Source organism: Mesocricetus auratus, unplaced genomic scaffold, assembly GCF_017639785.1.
Source record: "Mesocricetus auratus isolate SY011 unplaced genomic scaffold, BCM_Maur_2.0 Super-Scaffold_100009, whole genome shotgun sequence".
In the NCBI taxonomy this organism is placed as follows: domain Eukaryota; kingdom Metazoa; phylum Chordata; class Mammalia; order Rodentia; family Cricetidae; genus Mesocricetus; species Mesocricetus auratus.
The window spans coordinates 78,297,085-78,319,083 of record NW_024429193.1 but is presented as its reverse complement, the minus strand read 5'-3'; the positions used below and the strand labels follow the sequence as shown (position 1 = coordinate 78,319,083).

Genomic DNA, 21,999 nt, shown 5'->3' with positions numbered 1-21,999 from the left:
CTTGCATAGAATACATCTCCGACTAGTCGTTTTTAGTTTGGAATGTTAATAATTGCTGTGACAACTTCACTTCATTATAGACATAGCTATATATTGACATGCCAACTTTAGTAAATAATATTTAGGCATTTCTTCAGTTTTCTGGAGCATCAGATTTGGAACATAGAGTTGTTCCTAATACTCATTTATCCATTTTTAATATTCACTGCCTTTTTAAAAAATTGTATTGAAAATAGGTTCTTCTTTTATACTATACATTTTGACCACAATTTTCCTTCTCTCCCTTTCTCCCAGCTACTCCCTGAATCTGCTTTCTTCCCTAGATCCATTCCCCCTTGATTTCCTCTTCACAAAGGAATATGCCTCCAAAAGACAAAAGCCAAAGAAAACAAAACATCACACACACACACACACACACACACACACACACACACACACACACACACTCACATACCCCAAGGCCAAAGCCTTCATATCAAGGCTGTAACAGGAAACCCAATAGGAGGAAGAGTTTCAAGAACAGTCAAAAGAATCAGAGAAATACCTATTCCCACTGTTAGGAGTCCCACAAAAACAGCAAGCTAACAGCCATAACATATATGTGTAGCTGTTCAGGCCCTGTGCTTTCCAATCCAGTCTCTGTGAGCCTATATGAGCCCTGCTTAATTGATTTGGTAGATCATGTCCTTCATTCCCTCTGACTCTTACAATCTTTCTTCCTTCTTTCTGCACATTTCTATGATCTGCAAGGGAAGGGACCCGATGGGAACCTCCAATTAAGACACTCTGCATAATGCCTGTCTTGACCCTGGGTATTTGTATCTGCTCTCATCTGCTCCTGGAGGAAGCCTCATTGATGACAACTGGACAAGACACTGATCTACTAGTATAACAAAATTTTATTAAGAGTCATTTCCTTTAATTGTTTTGTTCTTGCTCTCAGTTGTTTTTGGCTCTAACCTAGGTTTCTTTGCTATTCAGTCTCTATTTGTGTCAATCCAGGCAATGTGGTATTTGCTCTCCCTCTTGTGACATTGACCTCAAGTTAAAGCAAACATTAGTTGGCCACTCCCCCAAATTCTGTGCTACCCTTGCTCCAGCAAATCTTTAAAATAATAAAAATTTTGGGGGATGCTGGGTTTGGGGTAGTGGCTGAGTTGGTGTCCAAGTTTCTCTTTCAGTAGCCTGCAGAGTGTCTTCTCATTCCAAAGAGACTAGAAGCCAGGAGTCAAGACCCCATGCAGGCACCAGACAAACCTCCTCTAAGTTCAATAAGCAATGTGGGTGATGTTCTCCGTAGTGGACACTGCTGTCAGTTTTCAGAGAGCGACCTTCCGGCCTGATATTAGCCTGGACTGTTTAGGGATCTCTACAGAACCCCCTCAGTCAGCAACTCAACTGAATGTAACCCATTCCCACCACTGGAATACCTGCCTAGTTAGAAAACCTGGCCAGTTCAGACTCTATATCCTCCATTACTAGGAGTCCTCACTAAGGTCATCCTCAGAGATCACAGGAAGTTTCTATCTCATTAGGCATCCACAACACCCCCACAATGATCCCCAGTCCCAACAGTCTCTCCCCTCATTCCCTGCCTCTCAACACCTTATTCATATCACTATCTTCCCTACTCACAACATTCCTTCTATTTCCCCTTTCGAGGGAGGGCAATGTGTCCCCATAGAGCCCTCCTATTCACCTCACCTCTCTAGGTCTGTGAATTGCAACTTGGCTATCATTACTTAACAACTAACATTCATGTAGAATATTTACAGCCTCCTTACTGATGTCCCTTATATCTTCCCATAACACATTAGTATCTTCCATTTCAAATAATGTATAGTGAGGGAAAGTGTTAATACTTCATCTATGATCAGCTGTTAAGGACAATAATTAAATATTTATATGTGGCTCCTTGGAAAATATGTACTACATACATTTTAGAAGGTTTTATCTATTGTTTTGAGGGGTTAATGCTTCTTTAAGCAATCTATATATCAGGTATTACAATGCTTAATATATATGATATATTCTTAAAAGCTTAAAAACAGATATTCTATAATAATGTAAAAATTCAAAATATTTAGATTTTAAGAAGTAAAATGAAGGGTTTGCTGTTAATTTATGTCATTTTCACTGAATATTATATGACATTCTATTCTAAGATATAGAAATTGCAAGTGATTCTAAGTTACACCAGTTACAAGTGATAATTAAAGTTTATGGCTTTTTCCTGAGATGTTATGGATACAGTCTGGGATCTGTCTGTATCTATTTTTCCTTAATGTCCACAGTGAAGTTATGCTCTAGTGCTTTTCATGCATATTTTAAAGCAAATTAAAAATTCATAATAAAAAGCGGAAATTGGAAATGAAAAGATTATAGTTAACAACTTGAAGGCATCAGAGTTAAGAACTTGTTAGCAGGAGGAAAATTGTTAGCTAAAATGAACTGACTGGTTGGAGAGATGAACATTCAAATCCCCCTTTATTACAGTTTAATGCAGGTAAAAATGAATACATGTATGTTGGTTAGGTATGTAGAATACATCCAAATAAAATCCAAATTTAATATAGTTTTAAATATGTAATGGAATAATATTGCATATAACACCAATTTTATTAATTACATGCTGAAAGACTTGTCATTGACGTTTGAAATTCAATAATTTGAAATGCCATTTTAAGCAGGAAGTGTCAACAAATATTAATACTGGATAGCCATTTCCCAAGATCAAAAGTGAATATTTGATTAGCTGTAGAATTAGAGTGAAGAATTTATACTGTACATTCGAGTTATTAGTTTTTGTGATCACGGGGTAGCAATCAACACCTTTGATTATAGAGCTACTTATTTGCTGTGTAATATTTGGCAAGTCCCTTAAATCCTCAATTTCTCATGTTGTCTATCTATGGATAATTATGTCTGTCTATGGCTATTGTAGCTAATAATGTAAATAGTAATTACTTGAATTTGATGTGACACCTGCTATGATTGGGTATACTCTAATGTTGCATAAACTTTATAAGCACACAGCAGAATGATGGTGACACACTCATGAGGGCACAGTGACATGATAATGTAGGTGAAAAGGACACTTTTGCTTGAATTCATGGAAGAGCAATTGACACATATTTCTGTCATGTTTAGTCTTGTTATCTTTCATGAATTGTGGGTGAAAATGATCAAATCAAATAATACTTGAAGCTATTGTAGCTCAGTAATCTGTTTGCATAGCTTCGAACATGCAAAACATTGTAACTAGAGGTTTGTTATAAAATGGCGAGAATTATATTTGTTTTTTCTAACAAACTAAAAAAATAAATGATGGTATGATATCTACTTTATCCATCCCCTAAGTCTCTCTTAATCCCTCTGTAATTAATGTGGTATTAAGTTATAGAGCTCAGTCCAGTCCAGAGACAAAAATATTTTCTTCTGTAACCACTGACATCTATATTTCCTAGAATACCTAGTGTTTATATTTTTATAGCTAGATGTTAAGCTGAACATAAGGTAAATAACAAATATTAAACTTCTAGATGATGCTGATAAACACTTGCTAAAGTAATTTTAGATAAATTTAAATACTTATGTACACAATTTATGTATTTATGAAATTCTAAAAGAATTTTAAAATAGTATGTTAAAATATAATTAAAATAATAAATTTAAGGTAGTGTATTAAAAAGAATGAAACTATTTTTAATAATATAGCACATATTTATGAACTAGTATATTTTAATTGACTATATTAATAGCTTCAAAATATTATATGTGAGCATATATTCAGTTATCATAATCCAGATTCTATTTCAACCTTTGTAACTCTTTTTCAGTACTACAGAAAGAAATATTCATTCGGATTTAAAATTCATTGTGGATTCCACAATTATTGGGTATAGCCAGGCCTTTCCCACATAGTCTCTCCCCTAATTGCTTGCAGTGCACTATAGATTGAATATGAATCACAATTGCATTGGATCTACTATGACCTATATATAAAACTTTCAAATTTTTAAATTTTTTAGAAAAGCTTCTACCCAAGTGTAAGTATTATTTTGTCATAAATAAGACATGTTTCTCAAAGTAGTTTCTAAAATGGAGATCAGCATGTGAAAAATTCATCAGGAAGTGGCTTTGGGCTGAACATCTGGATTGAAGTAAAAAAAGCAGCTGGACCAGGAAAGCTGAGCTGTTGGTTCAGTGACAGCAACTGGCTCTGCTAAGTACAAGGCGTTTTGGGAGTCAGGGTATTCGTTCCTAGTGTCTCAAGTTGAGATGTAAGGTAGTTGCTCTCTTGCTCAAGGACCAATTATTGTATATTGACACTCACAGAAGACAGAGTATTGCAATTCTAAAAGGCACTCAGCCATTAGCTCTTGTTAGCCAAACTTCCACAGGACACTGTAGAGAGTGGCATGGTATTAAAGGCAGAGCTGAGCAGTCCAGTCCACTTTCCTTTCAAAAACACTAGAGACGGTGTCTTGTGAGGAGTAATATTCTTTTATAAATAGGGCAAAAATAGAATGTATTGTTCTTAAGAGAGGAGATTTCCAAGTGCATGGATATATCAAGCTTTGGTTTAAGGTGGTCTTGACTTGGATCGATGGTGCTTGAAGTTAGTGTAAGATTCTTGGAACTGACTAATTTGTGGTAGAGTTACTTTATGTGATTACAGCTTAGCTAGGATATGTAGCTCTCACCTCAGGAGCAAAGTCTGTGTGATGCTGAAGGGATACTACACGTAGGCAGAAGGGTCTCTATGACCTCTGATGTCATTGATAGACTGATACATTACAGTTTCTGTGCTGGTACATGCTAATCATAATGCCTTTTATAGTTTATATTATATATCTCTTACATTATCAGCAGTAAATCTGAACTTTTCTGATGTTTGCAATTTCATTGTCACTGAGAATGCAATAGGTCTACCTTATCATATCATTGTGAATTTACATAGCCAATTACATAGCATTTCATAGTTGATAACATCTAAGTTCCTTACACACTAAGTTGAAAAGTATAAAATCAATGAAATTGAAAGACAATGCTTGCTATAGTCTTCCCTGAAATGGCTCACCTATCTATAGACAAAAGCTGGTGATATCCACAGCCTACATCTTCTGCCATGCTTATAGGCATTTGGAATTGAATGATATTGTTATATCTTTTTTTCTTATGTATAAGACCTACTCCCTTTCTCTTAAGAGTTTCAGCATCCCCACAAGACACACAGCAGGATGCTAAGGTACCAAATTTAATTCTAACAAGAACAGACTGGAACTCTCTTAGGCTTTCTCTTGCTGTGAAGAGACACCACGACTACAACTCTTATAAAGGAAAATGTTTAATTGGGGTTGCTCACTTACAGTTCAGAGGATTAGTCTATTATTGTTGTGGTGAGAAGCAGGCAGCATTCAGGCAGACAGTGCTGGAGAAGGAACTCCGAGTTCTAATAGTTTGACCCACAGACAACAGGAAGTGGTCTGAAACACTGAGCGTTACTTAAGCATTCATAAGACTTCAAAATCTGCCAGCCCAGTAGCACACATCCTCTAATAAGGCCATAATGACTCCAACAAAGTCACACTTCCTAATAAAGTCACTCCCTATGAGTTTATGGAAGCCAATTACATTCAAACTACCACAAACCCTTCTCATAGTCATGTGTCAAATACTGTGTGCTTAAGGTCAGATATCAATCCAGTTAAATTATTTTGTTCATTTTGAAAGTTCATCCTTGGATGAAAATGGCTAGAATAATGCATTATTTGCTCAATTCTGGTGACTTTCCGTCTCTTCTCACCCTAATGTCTAGATCTTATTCATAGTCATTGCTCTAAACAGTCATGTGACCTTCTGCTTTAGATCTGTGCTATAGAATTTGGAGGTTACCTGCTTCCTTCCTTTCCCCAAACCTCAACAACGTATCTGTCAAGGGGTCTTTCTCTTTCATTACATTTTTTCCTAACACTAAACTTTTAACACTCTCTTTGTATTTGTCATGAAATATGACTTCAATAACACTTGCTACTAAGAATATTGTCTTTGAAGCAATATTCTTCAAATCGGCTTAACATTTCAGTGCGTTTGTATCATTTCTCACTGTAATATCTTAACAAATGCACAATTTTAAAAAGAACATGGTTACAACAGTAACCAAGATAAACTGTTATTTCTCCTTCTGTGGCCAGACACTCAGTCATACAGAATTACATTCATGGTTTTAAAAATGCATCCTGTTCTTAAAAGAGACTTGAATATGTAATACTTGATATCAAGATTTCTTAATGAAATAACTGAGCCTTTATGTACAGACTTCTTCAAAGTATAAATGACTAGTCATTGGAGAAGAAATGAATAGTGATCATTCATGGTGAAATGGAACATTTCACCTGGTAATGAAGTTAGCAGGAATGTTGAAGGATAGGAGTAGACAGAAGATAAAGACATTTCCGAATTACGAGGGAATAATTGTGTATCTAAATTACCTGAGACTCAAAGGGATGAGGTTATCTATTATTGGTCAACCAAGTATCTATCTTCTATTCATCTTTCCATTTATCTGACTGGAGAAGGTTAATTTGGGAGGAAGAAATAATCTAAAATATCAAGTTACCTTTTGCCTTCTTTGTACTACTTTAGAATGATATAGGATAAAAATAGCTTCCAAGTAAATTTTAGGTGATAGCCAGTTTTTCTTTCTCCCCCTCCTTTCTCTGTCTCCCTCTTTATTTCTGTTTCATTTATGTCTTCTGTTGCTTCTTTTTGTTGTTGTTGTCATTGCTGTTGACAGAATCTCAGGAGGTAGCCCAAACTTACTATCTATTCCTTAGCATCCCAAGCTACAGGTTAGAGTGTGAATTAGTATACCTGACTCAAGAGATAACAGTATTTTATGCAAGAAATTGAATGAAAATAATTCTTTGTTCAGGAAACTGGATTTCCTCAGAGCAACATGATAGCTAACCTCAGAAGGGAATAAACAGCATAGATTGAAACAGGGAGACTGGAACTTCATAGTATCATATGAATAGGAACTGAAGAATAGTTCCACAATGTTACTAGATTTTCAGTTTCTCATGTAGGGACCTCCATTTAGTCAAACCCAGGATTATTGACTCCACAAAGTAATACCAGTACAACACTGGTACTGTATAAAGCAGAGTTAGAGTTTATTTAAAGATGTTATAATATAGAGTTGACACACAAAGAAGAAAAGCCAATCAGGAACAATACCACAGTGTGATGTAACCTTGTGGGATATGAGTCTCCCAAAGGAGAGAAACTTTCCTGTCTTTACAACAGACACATGCTCCAGCTGGGTAGGTGTTAAATCTAATCTCTCAAGGGTTACCGAAAAACCTAAGTGGTGTTATATGGTGGCCTCTGAGGTACACATGACAGAATTGTAATTGATAAGGTCAAAGTGTAAATGTAGAAAACTAGGGTATCTTCATTGTAATCAAAGATAATGATTTTCTTTGTGAGATTCCTAGAAAATACCCAGAAGGAAGTTAGGCTTCACTCCCACGATGTGTAGGCTTAGGTCTCAGGAATAGCTAATGGCCATTTTAGCATGATATTCATGTGTAAAGGAAATATTAATGCTGTCTTAGCAGCCTCCACAAAGCATTTCATTAATTGTTCTGGGATTCTTACTGAGAGGCTTTGACTTTCCATGGGAAGCAAGGGGGTCCTGTTCTTTCCTGTGTCCCCAAAACATTTCCTGTCTTTCTCCTGTGCTTCAGCAGCCCCAAAGGGTTAACCAGTAAATGTTCAAATTGTCTGTCTGAGAAGAATGATCAGTTTCTACACATTAATCTGTATGGTGGCACTTCCTTGTCTGTGAGAATACATAAGGGTGTCCTTGTGGGGGAGGCAATACAGAGTGGGAGGCATAGTGGGATAGAGAACTGTGATTGAAATGTAAAATGAAATTTAAAAGAGTACATAAATTATTTAAAATTCTAAACTTTTTATATATTTATTTCAAGTATATCCATGCTTTTATGTAGTTTATGAGCTTGTCACATTAAAAAGTAGAACAAACAAATCGTAAGAGAATAACTATTGAAATGTACAGTAACAAAATGGGTAGCATTCGGGATTTTCCATTACTAACACACACACACACACACACACACACACACACACACACACACAAGAACAAAGATGACATTGAATTAAATCATGGAAAGCAAAATGTTAGATAAGTAAGTATATTATATAACTATTTTGGTCAAATGAAAGGACAGAGAATCATTCTGGTAGATCGCCAATAATATTTAGTATTGTCTTTTGGTAACATTTTCATTTTACTATGTTAATCCTACCTATCAAAGCATGGGATATCTTTCCATTTTCTTAGCTCATCCCCAATTTCTTAAAAGACTTAAAATTCTTGCCATGTAGGTCTTTCGCTAATTTTATTTGAGTTACCCCAAGATATTTTATATTAATTGTGCCTATTTTGAAGGGTGTTGTTCTTTTGATTTCTTTCTCAGTCTGTTTATCATCCGTATAGGAAGGCTACTGATTTTTTTAGTTAAATTTGTACCCCACCATATTACTGTAGGTGTTTATCAGCTGCAGGAGTTTCCTGGTAGAATTTTTGGGGTCAGTTGTATATACTATCATATAGTATATAGTAAAAGTTTGATTTATTCCTTTTCAATTTCTATCCCATTGATCTGGATCTGCAACTACCTAGGTGCTGAGACTCAATGCAGACTTAGGAAAGACTGTATAAATTAGGTTGATCTCCGAGTATGTTTGTCAGGGATCAACTTGTTTAGGAACACTGATATAAAAAGACCGAGCCTAAAGGATGGCCTTCCCTGGGCCTCATTCATAGAGTACATAAGAAGAAGATAGCTGAGTAAGCATATCTTCCCCTCTACCTCCCTCCAACCCCTCTGTCTCTGCCCTATCCCCAGAGTCTGTGTATATGTATTACATATACTCATGTGTGTAGATGTGTGAGTGAAAATGTATGTTAGGCGATTTCCTTGACTGTTGCAGTTATTTATGGTAGATCTCTTACTTAACTCAGACTCACCCACACATTTATTCTGGTCAGTTTCCATGCTGGGATTACGGGCAGGGCAGGCCTTCTCAGCCTCTGTGTGGGTGCCAGTGTACCTGCACCCAAACTCTGACCCTTAATCTGGCACCTCAAGTCCTTTATCCTCTGCGTCATCCCCACAGCGCCTCATCTCTATCTTCTTCTTGACTGTGGGCATAATGTGACAAATTGCTTCAGACTTTGGTGACCTGGACTTTCAAAATAAGCCCTGCCGCTACAAAGTTGCTTTTTTTCTGAGTAGTTTTTAATACACCAAGAGTAAAAGAGCAGAATGGTATATAGTGTGTTAGCAGCAAATCTGTAACATTTAGAGTAAGATGACAATTACTACTTGGAAACATGTTGTCTTCCCCTACTTGATAGAGTGTTTCCTATGGATTATGAGAAGGTAGTAGAGATAGATGGTTCAGATGAGCAGAGCTCTTGCTTCCAAAAGGTAGTAGAGATAGATGGTTCAGATGAGCAGAGCTCTTGCTTCCTTTGCAAACGACCCAGGGGAGAGCCACAACACTCACATTTGTTGGCTCCCAAATACCTGATAACTCCAGTTTCACAGTCTGATGTCTTCCCTAACTTTTTAGGCACCTGCATGCACATGGTATTCAGACATACACTCAGACACATGTATATAGTAATATATATATATATATATATGTGTGTGTGTGTGTGTGTGTGTGTGTCATATAAAAATAACAAAATAAATCTGTAAGAATATAGATAGAAAGGTAAGGGACCTCCTCATAGAATACCTGGTGATACTGAGTTTAAAATTTTAGCAGTAGTGAGTACATTGCTTTAAGTTTTTCTTCATTTAGATTCTGTCATCTTAATAAGCCAAATCACATTATAAAGACACATTAAAATGAAATGTTTTCCTAATGGGCACATATGCCAACTTCTTAATAAAATTATAGAAAGAACTACTTCTTTACATTATTTAGTTATCTTGTTATATAAATTTGATTTACAGTGCCATTTGCTCAATGACAACCACATGTGAATACATTTACAAAATTAAATAACAGAAAGATTTCCAGATAACAAGGTGGGGATGATAATAATTTTTCAATATTTTCATGTAAAAAGTCTTTGTCTAAAATAATTAAAATAGTTATATAGGAACCACTAAAGATTATTTTGAACTGATGAACACTGTTATATTTTTCTCTCTTTCCTTTAATTCTGAGCCATTCAGCATACTTATTTACTGTGAGAATAGTAAGAATTGTTTTGTCTTATGTGCAAAAACCTATTTCCATGGGAACTAAGTAGAAGCAAACACACAAGTACTTCTATGAATACAGAGAGAGGTTAAGTGAGGGTCCCCTATGAATTTTATTGGAATTTTCCCTTTTAATACTCAATAGTAAAAAGTACAAAATAATTCATTCAAATCAACTTTTAGTTGAGAAATTTTAACTATTTTCAGATTGAAAGGTCATAATCACTTTTATTCAGAACCGTTCACTGAAAAACCAGGTGTTTGCACTATATGACCATTGTGAATTGCAAAAGATAGAGTGTAGAAGTAATGGAAATTCCTTCAGTGCTAAAGATTTCAGAGTAATAATAATATCAATAATAGGCACTTAACACAGAAGGATAAAGCCCTCAATTGATGTGTGTGTTTATGTGTATATTGTATTTGTGTGTGTGTGTGTGTGTGTAGTGTGTGTATGTGTTACGTGTATATGTGTATGTGTGTGTGGTATGTAAAATTCTGTTTCTAATATGTTGCATAGAAACTGGAATATTATAATTTAGAGATTTTATTTTAAGCGTTACTTGCAGTTTTTCATTAGAATCTGGGACCCATTTAAAGGTTTACATCCATGTTTTGCAAACCCTCATGGGACAAATAGACTGCCATAAAAATAAAAAGCTTTTTTTTTAACCAATAATTCAAATATTTAAATATCTATGTTGATTATTTTAAGTTGAATTTTATGTATTTGATATGCACTTGTGTACATTCCTTGGTATGTGCATTGTCAAAAGTCACCTAAGAGGAGTGGTTTCTTCCCTTCTGCCGTAGAAGACTGATATAAGGTCCTTAGACTTGGCAGCATGTGCCTTTACTGCTGAGCCATCTTGCCAACTCACTCATACTGGTTTCTAAGAGTTATATTAGGCATTTAGAAAACATAAAGTAACAGATTATTCAATAATTTCCTTCTAATTTTATTTTTGCTATAGGATAGTATGAATTTCACTATGTTTAAAAACATATAATTTGAACTTGATCATAGATTCTGTCTTTTCAAGTTGTTTTTAATTAGAGAAATATTGATCATCTATAATTATATTCCATAATTATACTATCTCATGTTCCTAGTCAACTTCTTTAGAGTGGAAATTCGATCTAGATAGGGCCTGTGCATACTGCCCTGCTGCCTTCTGTATATGGCATACTACTCCATTCATAGTAACTGAAAAGAAAATTTAAGGACAGAAAGAAACATAAAAATAACAGTTTCCAGATGATAGAAGTATAGAAACAAATAAGATAGTAGGAATAATAGTGCCTTTCATGAAATGAAAAACCAAGGTCTGGTGACAAAACTTCTGACTTCTCCCATACATTTAAGGATAACACAAATGCTTTTCAGATCAGTCACAAAACCTTGACGAGGATCTGTTTCTATAGCATATTCTCACTGGCCTGCACTATGCTGATACTATGCTAATATTTCTAATCAGAAGAAAAAAAACTAGACGAAGATACATGGGAGGGAAGGACAGGAGAGGAGGAGGGACTAAAGCTTTAAGGGAGAAGGAGATTGACAGAAGGCTGGAAGCTACAGACAATGAGTTTTCAATCTTATACCTCGGTATGTGCATTCTCACAAAAGACATATCTACCTTTTCTGAGTTTTAGTCTGCTATGCAATCTACACATTTAAAGGTACAGAAATTACCTTGCTTCTCCATTTAATCAACCCCTAACAGTGGGCCAGGATGTATCCCCTGGTTCATGATCAACCTTACTGGAGCCCATTCCGTATGGTGGAATGCCGTGCAAAGCCTCAGTGCATGGCAGGAGTGCAGGGAGTCTTGTTTCTGCCTTAACTGAATGTGCAAGGCTTTGTTGACTCCTCATGGGAGGCCTTAGCCATTCTGAGGAGTGGATGGGACCATGGTAGAGGTATGAGGGAGGAGAACTAGGGGAGGGAGGGGAAATTAGAGAAGCACTGAACTAAAACTCTGCCAACACCATTGTGCCCTTAGTTTGATCATGACTTGCTCAGGAAAATTAATTTGGGTAGAAGAAGGGGAACCCAAATTATCAGGGCACAATTGTAACCCTATCTATGTGTTCTCGAGACAGTATCTGTACTCTTTCCAGCAAGTAAACAAAAGCACACCTACATGAAAATCCCCTACACCTCTCCACATCTCTCTAGACTTGTGGTCTTATCACCATAAGCTATTAATGTGTGTGTGTGTGTGTGTGTGTGTGTTTGTTAATGTGCATGAGTGTGTTAGTATGTGGTTGCATGAAAGTGTGATTATGCATGAATGTGTACATAAGATACTGAGCAAGAATGTTTGTGTTTGCTTCCCCTTTATTAGAAAATAAAATTTCTTAAGCAAGGGGACGATTTCAATGTATTCTTAAAATTTTAATTGAGACATAGGATTCTTATTTACTTATGCAGGCACCATCTGATACACACATTTTTATAGTGTAATATCCAAATCAGCATAAGCATTTGCTTTCTGAAATTCATATGTTGATTGTATTTCCTGAAATGATGATGAACTTAGTTTTCCTAAGAAAATTTTGCTTTAAAATGTTGGATTTTTCTAAGATCATGTTGCATCTAATATTGAATATTTAATTCCTTTCTTGGGATGTCCTTGTCCCTTTAGAACTTCTAAGTGTTTCATGTAGAATTTTCAGTATTATGTTTCAGGAGAAAGTGGCACCTTTGTCCCATTGCATTTACCCAGGACAAAACTCACCATTCGTTCCCTTTACTGAATATTATGATTACAAAGTGGATGTGCTGCAATATGTTGGTGTATGTTATTGCTATATGAAGATATTCTGAGTTTTTCTCATGAAAGAATTCTGAATTTTATTAGGCACATTTTGCCTAATGAAATAATTTTATAGCATCTGTTCTGCATTTTGTTCACCTGGTAAAACTATCTATGAATTTATGCATATGAATGCTCATTTAATTCTTCAGATGATATTCAGTAGATGCTGGTAGTAATCTTAATGTATTATTGGAATGAGCTCTCTAGAATGTGGTTGAACTCTTGGTATCTAGGTTCGGGAGAGACTCTTATCTATGGCTTCTAGCCTTCTGCTTTCTTTCTCCCTCCTACTGCTTCCCGTTGCTGCTGGATGAAATATTACTACATATGAATGTGAGATCCATTCTCTCCTGTCCCTTCCTGCCATGTCTCTTTAACTATTCTTGTTTATGATTTCTGGCTTCTGATTTCAGCACAATGCAGAACTATGAGAATGTGCTGTAGAAGATACATATCTTCTTAAGGTTTTGTGACTGATCTGAAAAACATTTGTGCTATTCTTCAAGGTATGGGGGAGTTCGGCAAAGCTGTCACCAGACCCTGGTTTATCCTTTCATGAAAGACATTATTATTGTTATTTTCTTACTTGTTACTTAGATACTTTTTAATTCTTCGTGAACTATATGATTCAACCTGAAAAACTGTGTATGTGTATGTCTGTGTTCTGGCACTTACTCATTTCTTCTGTATTGTCAATCTTGGGGGCTTGTCATGCTTACTAGACTCTTAATATTCAGTGTATTTATTTTGTGAAAATTATATCTCCACTTTAATTTGTGTTTTTATTATTATTGTCTTCTGTTTTTGTTATTATTAAGCTAAGATTTTGTATATTTTATTTAAAGAAATGAATACAAAAGCCAACTTTCATTTCATTGATCTTTAATTGGTTCTTCTCTGTATTTTATTTATTTCTCTTCTGGTAGTTTATTTACTTTTTCACTAACGATTTTCAGTTTATTTGAGATCTTTGTTAATTTTTCATGTAAATGACTGCTATAGATTTCTCTTTTAGTGCTGATGTTACTATATCCATGAGGTTTGGGTATCTTAATTTTCATTATTGTTTGTCTCAATACATTTTTAAATTTATTTAACTTTTGAATTAATTGTGTGGGATTTTCAATAATGTTGATTTGTGTACATCTCCAAATTTTCCAAAGATGTTTTTGTTACTTATTTCAACCTTGGCTCTATTGTGTTTTAAAATTGTTGTCAGTACTATTTTGTGGGTAGCTGTATATGATATTCTGTAGAATGTTTCCATGTCCTATTGATCAAATGGATTCTGTTGCTGCTGGATGTAATATTACTACATATGAATGTGAGATCAATTTGATTTAGACATAATTTAATTCTCATTTCCTAGTTGGTTTTCTGTCTAGATGCTCCTTCTCATTGTAAATTGACTTTATTGTTTTTCTTTTCACTGATTTTTAGTAAAGTTATTTCCGTGGGCAAAAGTGTGGTTACTACTGCATGTTTAAAGACATCCACTTAAAGAGAATATATTTATCACTTCGTCTTTCAACCAATGTGTGTTCTAAGATATGACTCAGTTTCTTGTAAATAGCAAGTGGTTGCTTTTTTTCACTTTTAGGCATTTAGTCATTCTGATTTTTGATTAGTAAATTCAATCTAGATTTAATCTAGTTATACCTATTATGATCTAGCAATTTTTTGTTGTTTGTTTTTTCAAGACAGGGTTTCCCTGTATTGTTTTGGAGGCTGTCCTGGAACTCGCTCTGTAGACCAGGCTGGCCTCGAACTCACAGAGATCCACCTGCCTCTGCCTCCCGAGAGCTGGGATTAAAAGTGTGTGCCACCAACGCCCTGCTCTAGCAATGTTTTATCAGTGTCACTTTGTTCCCTACTTTTCGGGATTTTAAAGTTCGCTTCATTTTTCTCTCATCTTTCCATGGTTAATTCTTCTTCATTGTTTTGATTTGACTCTTATCATAACATTTATTGTCACTGGTTGTTTTTGTCATCTTGACAGAAACCACAAGCATTTGAAAAGAGGGAACCTCAGTTGAGGAATTATCTCCCTCAGATTGGTCTATAGGGAAGTGTGTGGACCATTTTCTTGATTAACTATTAATGTGAAAGGACTAAGATCACTGTGCATTGTGAACTATAAGAAAGAAAAGCTTCTGAGTAAGCCCAAGAAAGCAAATCAGCAAGCAACATCTCTGCTTCAGTTACAGCCCCCAGGTATTTCCTTGAGTTTCTCTATTGGTTTCTCTTGATTATGGAACGCACTTGAATGTGGGAGCCAAAAAAAACCCCTTCCTCAAGTTGATTTTGGTCAGTGTTTTATAACTGGAAAGAAAACTGGAAGAGTGTAATATTAGATTTTGCTTTTTTCATTTTGTTTTTTATTAGTCATTTGTATTTTATCTTTGTTATTTTATAATAATTTTTATTTAACTTTTTACACATGTTTCTTCCAGTTCTCTCTCCTTCCCCTCCTCCTCCAGACCCCCAATTCCTCCCAACTCCACACACTACTCCATTCCCCTTCCACTCCCCAGGGAGGGAAAGGTCTTCCATTGAGAAATTTTTCAGAGTCTGTCATGTCATCATGGGCAGGGCTGAGGTCCATCCCTGTGTGTCCAGGCTGAGAGAGCATCGCTCCATGTGGAATGGGCTCCTAGAGTCCATCTGTACACCAGGAATAAATACTGATCTACTCTTCAAGGTCCCATAGATTGCCGAGGCCTCTTCTCTGACACCCAGGTTTGGGGGGGAAGTGGGAGGGGCAGGTGTCTGGATCCGTCCCATGCTGGCCTCGCAGTCATCTGTCTGAGGTACATGTGTTCCTCCCTGTTCAGGTCAGCTCCTCTGTGGGTTTTGCCAGCCTGGTCTTGATTCCTTTGCTCATCACTCCTCTTTGCAACTGGGTTCCAGGAGTTCAGTTCAGGTGTTTGCCTCTGCTTCTGTCAGCCACAGGATGAGGGTTCTAGGATGGCATATAAGGTAGTCATCAATCTCATTATCATGGGAGGGCATTTAAGGTAGCCTTAATGCCTGCTGGTGTCATTCTTGTAGATCTCTGAAAATCTCACTAGTGTCATCTCCAACCTATAATGACTATGGTATCTTTCAAGGGAGAGGGAGATAGGAGAAAGAAATGGGGAGAAGAGGAGGGGAGAGGAGGACACGGAGGAGCCGAAAGGTTGAATCAGGGTAAGAATAGAAGAGAGAACAATGCTTTTACATTTCATGACTCCACAAAAATGATCCTTTGATTATCAGCAGATGCTTTGAAAATGTCTTAAAGTGAGAGAATAAAGGGGAAAATCATAATAACTAACTACAAGTGAACTTTCATTTTTTTGATATCACTTTTTATGTCTTTTGTTGCCTTTCTCATAACATATCTATTTAATTATCAGGTACTCACTCTTGTATCTTTCATCTTAAAGAACTCCTGTTACTATTTTATATCAATTGTGTGTGACATTTGTTCAGCTTTTGATTCTTTGGCAATATCTGTGCTCCATTATCTCCCTAATTTCCAGTCTGTGTGTGTGTGTGTGTGTGTGTGTGTGTGTGTGTGTGTGTGTGTGTTCTGCATGGATATGTCTGCTTTACTGAGGATTGACCTTAAAATGTGCATGATAAAAAGACTCTACCACTGAGCCAAGCTCTCCTTCATTCCAGAAGGACAGGCTGTACTTGGTGATAACCACCTTAGAGGTAAAGAATAAAGCCTTAAAACGAGATACACTAAAGTCTCATGCAGAAGTTATTTTGATTCTGAGCATCAGAAACTGTATATCCTGAGAGTGAAGAAACATCACCTGAACAAAGTTCTTATGAGATAACCCTGAATATAATCACAAGGACAAGCTTCATGTAGCAAAAGCATGTTTTTCTATTTTCTATAGAGGCATATATACACAGATAACCAATTATAATAATCCGAAGTAAACTCAATCTTATCTACTATTCCTGGAAGAGACATGAAAGCACATTGTATAGTTGCATGTTTAGGAGAGACTGAGGCCATTAGACACTTGTTCTTTTCTTTCTTTCTTTCTTTTCTCTCTCTCTCTCTCTCTCTCTCTCTCTCTCTCTCTCTCTCTCTCTCTCTCTGAGTTTTCTCACAAGCACTCAAAATTCACTGCATAGCACATGACATGATTCTAGCATTGTGGCATGCATTCTTGAATAATCTATCTCCTCCTCCTCCTCCTCCTCCTCCTCCTCCTCCTCCAGTATTGAGACAATCTTATTCACTTGTCTCTTTTCTTTGAAGGTTTGGGCTATTTCTTTCACTCTCCACCTTTAGAATTCTTAGATAATTTTGAAGTGATTCATTATTATACATTTTATGGTAGAATTTGTTGACTTCATTCTTTGATTTCCTTTTACATCGGCATTTCTACCACTCTGTAGGTGCTGCATTGGTTGCATCAGTGAATAATCTTTCAAATCCATTCAAATCATTCAAGTCTATCTTGAGTCTCAATGATCAAAAATTTTTTCTTTTTTTTTTTACTTTTTTTCTTTCTTTTTTAAATTTAAGTTAGAAACAAGCTTCCTTCCCATGTCAATGCCAGCTCCCTTTCCCTCTCCTCCTCACCTGACCCACAACAGGCCTCTCCCCCCGCCAAGTTCCCCACCCAATCTCCACTTTGATTCCAAGGGAGGGTGAAGCCCTCCATGAAGGATCTCCAGAGTCTTCTATTTCATCCAGGGCAGGGCCTAGGCCCTCCCTCAAGAGTCCAGGCTGAGAGAGCATCCCTCATTGTGGAATGGGCAGCCAAAGTCCATTTGTATGCTGGGGATAAATACTACACAAGGCCCCATAGATTACCAAGGCCTCCTCACTGACACCCACATTTAGAGGGTCTGGATCAGTCCCAAGCTGTTCACCCAGCCATCAATCTGGGGTCCAAGAGCTCCCCGTCGTTCAGGTTAACTGTTTCTGTGGGTTAAACCAGCCCAGTCTTAAACCCTTTGCTCATCAGTTCTCCCTCTCTGTCCCTGGATTCCAGGAATTCAGTTCACTGTTTAGCTGTGGGTGGCTGTCTCTGCTTCCATCAGTGTGAAATTTCTGTTTCCCAGACTCTGGCAATGGAATTGTATGGCAATGGCACTCCCTTGATTCATGTCTAAAATCCATAAATGAGTGAGTACATACCATGTTTCTGTTTTTGTGACTGGGTTACCTTACTCAGGATTGTTTCTTTTAGTGCCATCCATTTGTCTGCAAATTTCAAGATTCCATTGTTTTTTTTTTTCTGCTGAGTAATACTCCATTGTGCAAATGTACCACATTTTCTCCATCCACTCTTCAGATGAGGGACATCCAGGTTCTGGCTATTACAAATAATGCTGCTGTGAACACAGTGGAACAGACATCCTTGATGTATGAATAGGCATCTTTTGGTTATATACCTAAGAGTGGAATTTCTGTGTCTTATGATAAACCGATTCCCATTTTCCTGAGGAATCTCCATACTGATATCCAAAGTGGCTGTATGAGTTGGCACTCCCACCAGCAGTGAAGGAGGGTTCCCCTTTCACCACATCCTCTCCAGCATAAACTGCCATTGGAGTTTTTTTATTTTAGCCATTCTGACAGGAGTAAGATACTATGTCAGAGTTCATTTGGTTTGCATTTCCCATATGGCTAAGGATGTTGAGCACTTTCTTAAGTGTCTGTCAGCCATTTTAGACTCCTCTACTGAGGATTCTCTATTTAGTTCTGTACTCCTTTATTCATTGGCATCTTTTGGTGTTTTGGAGACTTGCTTCTTGAGTTCTTTGTAAATTTTGGAAATCAGCCCTCTGTCAGATGTGGGGCTAGTGAATATCTTTTCGTAATCTGTGGGTTGCCTTTTTGTCTTGCTGACTGTGTCCTTTGCCTTACCGAAGCTTCTCAGTCTCAGGAGGTTCCATTTATTAGTTGTCAATCTCAGTGTCTGTGCTTCTGGAACCAATTAGTCTCCTGTACCAGTTCGTTCAAGGGTGCTTCCTACTTTCTCTTCTAAGAAGCTCAGTGTGGCTGAATTTATGTTTAGGTCTTTGATCCATTTGAACTTAAGTTTTGTGCATGATGAAAGATAAGGATCTATCTGCAGTCTTCTACATGTGAGCCTCCTATTATGCCAGTACCATTTGTTGAAGATGCTTTCTTTTTTCCATTGTATAATTTTAGCTTCTTTGTCAAAGGTTGGGTGTTCATAGGTGTATGGGTTAATGTTGGGGTGTTCACTTTGATTCCTTTTGTCTATCTGTCTCTTTTTGTGCCATTACTAAGCTGTTTTAAGGACTATAGCTCTGTAATACAGTTTGAAGTGAGGTCTTTTTATGGGTGAGTTAAAACCATTAATATTGAGGGATATTAATGGCTATTGATTGCTCTTTCTTGTTTGTTTTGGAATGGTTGGTGGTGGTGGAATTACATGTGGATTTCCACCTCTTTCTTCTTTGGCTTTTGGTAAGGTGGGATTATCAAAAAATTTTAACTAATGCTAACTTTTAAATTTTTTCGTGTGCCTCTTTATTGTTTATTTTCCTGATATTTCTCCTTCAGTGTGTTATTGCATATAGTTTGGCCTCAAACTTGCTGGTTTTGTTTCCTTGTTTGTTTCTCAATGATTTCCATTTCATCTACTATAGTTTTTAGTTCCGGGATTTATGCTTCAGTCAAAAGAATTTTTGAATCTCTCTGCTAAGTTTAAATGACAAGTTATTCAACTGGTTTTACTCAGTATTTGAAATTGCGCCTAAAACTAGTTGCTTTACATTGTCAAAGATCTCTCCTATTAATCATGGTATGGCTGCTTTTTGATACCTTATTCCATTTACAGAATGTAATGGTTACTTGACAGTTCTTATTTATAAACATTGAATTGCTAGATATTTTTAAACCTTTAAAAACTTTGCTTTTAGTATCCTCCATTTTTACCACAGCATGAGTGCCTATCCATCCTTTTCCTGGGCAGACTCTGAGACTAACATGTGCTTTCTGAGTTTGATGAGGTGATGGAGTGATAATTTCTGAAATTGTCAACCATCTAATAAGAGCACAATACAGGAGGAGGACCAAAAACCATGGCCTGAGATACCTACCAGATTCATTGTAGGCTAGATTGCAAATCTGTCCTACCAGGGCTGTAAGCTTGAGCTTATAAGCAGGAAGCATCCCAAAGTCCTATCTGTTGCCACTGGCCTGAGATCAAGGGTCTTCATATCTTACAGTTGCTGGATTCTACTATGGCTGGCCTAGCTGTGAGTTGCTCAGCAATTCCAGAACTTACTCATATATCCAATTCCAAGGCAGGAAAAGTCATTCACTAAATTGAACTAGCTAAAGTTAGAGGAGACATGGTGGATTTAGTGCCTTCATCACTAAGGAGAACAGTAAGCAGGACTGTACCTGAAGATTTTAACTATAGGCATCTGTACTGTCTCCTAAGGTGTATCTCAGGCCTATACCTCAACTGTCATTAAGGGAGACTGCAACTCCACTATGCTGGGTTCTGATCTATTTCCACACAACGCTGTCTATAGGCTTCATTTGAAATGACTGTCCTGGATGCAGGAGCTTTTGGGGTTTGCCAGACGTTGAGTTTCACTATGTGAGCCCAGCATTCTTTCAAGGAAACTTCTGTGGTTCATTCTCTATCTCACCATCTACCGCATGGAGATTTTCTCCTCTGCTAGAGACCCACAGTTAGGAAGAGTGTGGATAGATTCAGGTCCTTACTAACTGTCAGTTTTGAGTCTAGAGGCTTCATCCAGTTTGTTAGCATGAGGAAAGAGCTCGAGTGCCTGGTCAAGCACCTTCTTTCCATGTGGGCCTGTTTCTGAGTTTCAAGTTAAGCACATAGCAATCTCTCCCCAACAAAAGAGCCACCTCTCCCATGATACACTGCTTGGGGTTTGGAGATGGTTAAATGGGCAAGTCTTTCCTTCTTGACTTTGAATGGGGATGGTTTTATGATAATACTAACCTGTTGCTGTGTTTTCATAGTTTCATAAAGTGCCTTATTTCCATAGTTCTTGTGAATATGTTTTCTCTTGTGAATATGTTTTCTTGCAATGTAGTTATTCTTTTTTTTTTTTTTTTTTTTTTTTTGGTTTTCGGAGACAGGGTTTCTCTGTATTGTTTTGGAGGCTGTCCTGGAACTAGCTCCTGTAGACCAGGCTAGCCTCGAACTCACAGAGATCCTCCTGCCTCTGCCTCCAGAGTGCTGGGATTAAAGGCATGAGCCACTAACGCACGGCCCGCAAAGTAGTTATTCTTACCGATATTTCTCCATATATAAATATCTTGGTGATTTTTTCTGGAATCTTGCTCTGCTCTCAGTTAAGGATATTTTTTGCCTGTATTATTATTTGTATGTCATACTCTGGAACAGTGGCTGGTAAGAGAGGCAATTAGAAACTATCCATTGAGTAAGTAACTAAAGCAGAGTCACAAGAACAGTTTATTGAAAGAATATAAAAGAAATTCTGGACCAGAAATAATACAGTATCAAAACATTTCATTATCTCTGATTTATGACATTATTTACAAAATTCTGTAAACTCTTTATGGAGATAAAAGATCTAAATTGTCAAACACACTAATTATAGCAGCATGCTTACCTTGAGCTATTTAACCACAATCTAGTTAAGAAAAACAAAAATATACAAACTAAAAAGTACCAAAAAGCTAGAAGCTCATTTTCTTAGTCTAGAAAAGAATTCAATTTTAGCAATGGATTAGAAAAAATGAGAAGTAAAATGACCAAAAAACAAAGCTAAACTAAACAATGTCCTTGTTTCACCTGTCCATTTACAAATTTATGTGTGACTTAGAAAATACTAATATTGAAATGTCTGAGAAGCTTTGGTGT

General features: G+C 36.7%; 1 protein-coding gene across 2 annotated transcripts in view; it reads left to right on the top strand.

Annotated features, from left to right (window-relative positions):
• Positions 1–21,999, top strand: part of Fstl5 (follistatin like 5) — a 579,517-nt gene that overhangs the window by 294,909 nt on the left and 262,609 nt on the right. The gene's annotated exons all lie outside the window — the stretch shown is intronic.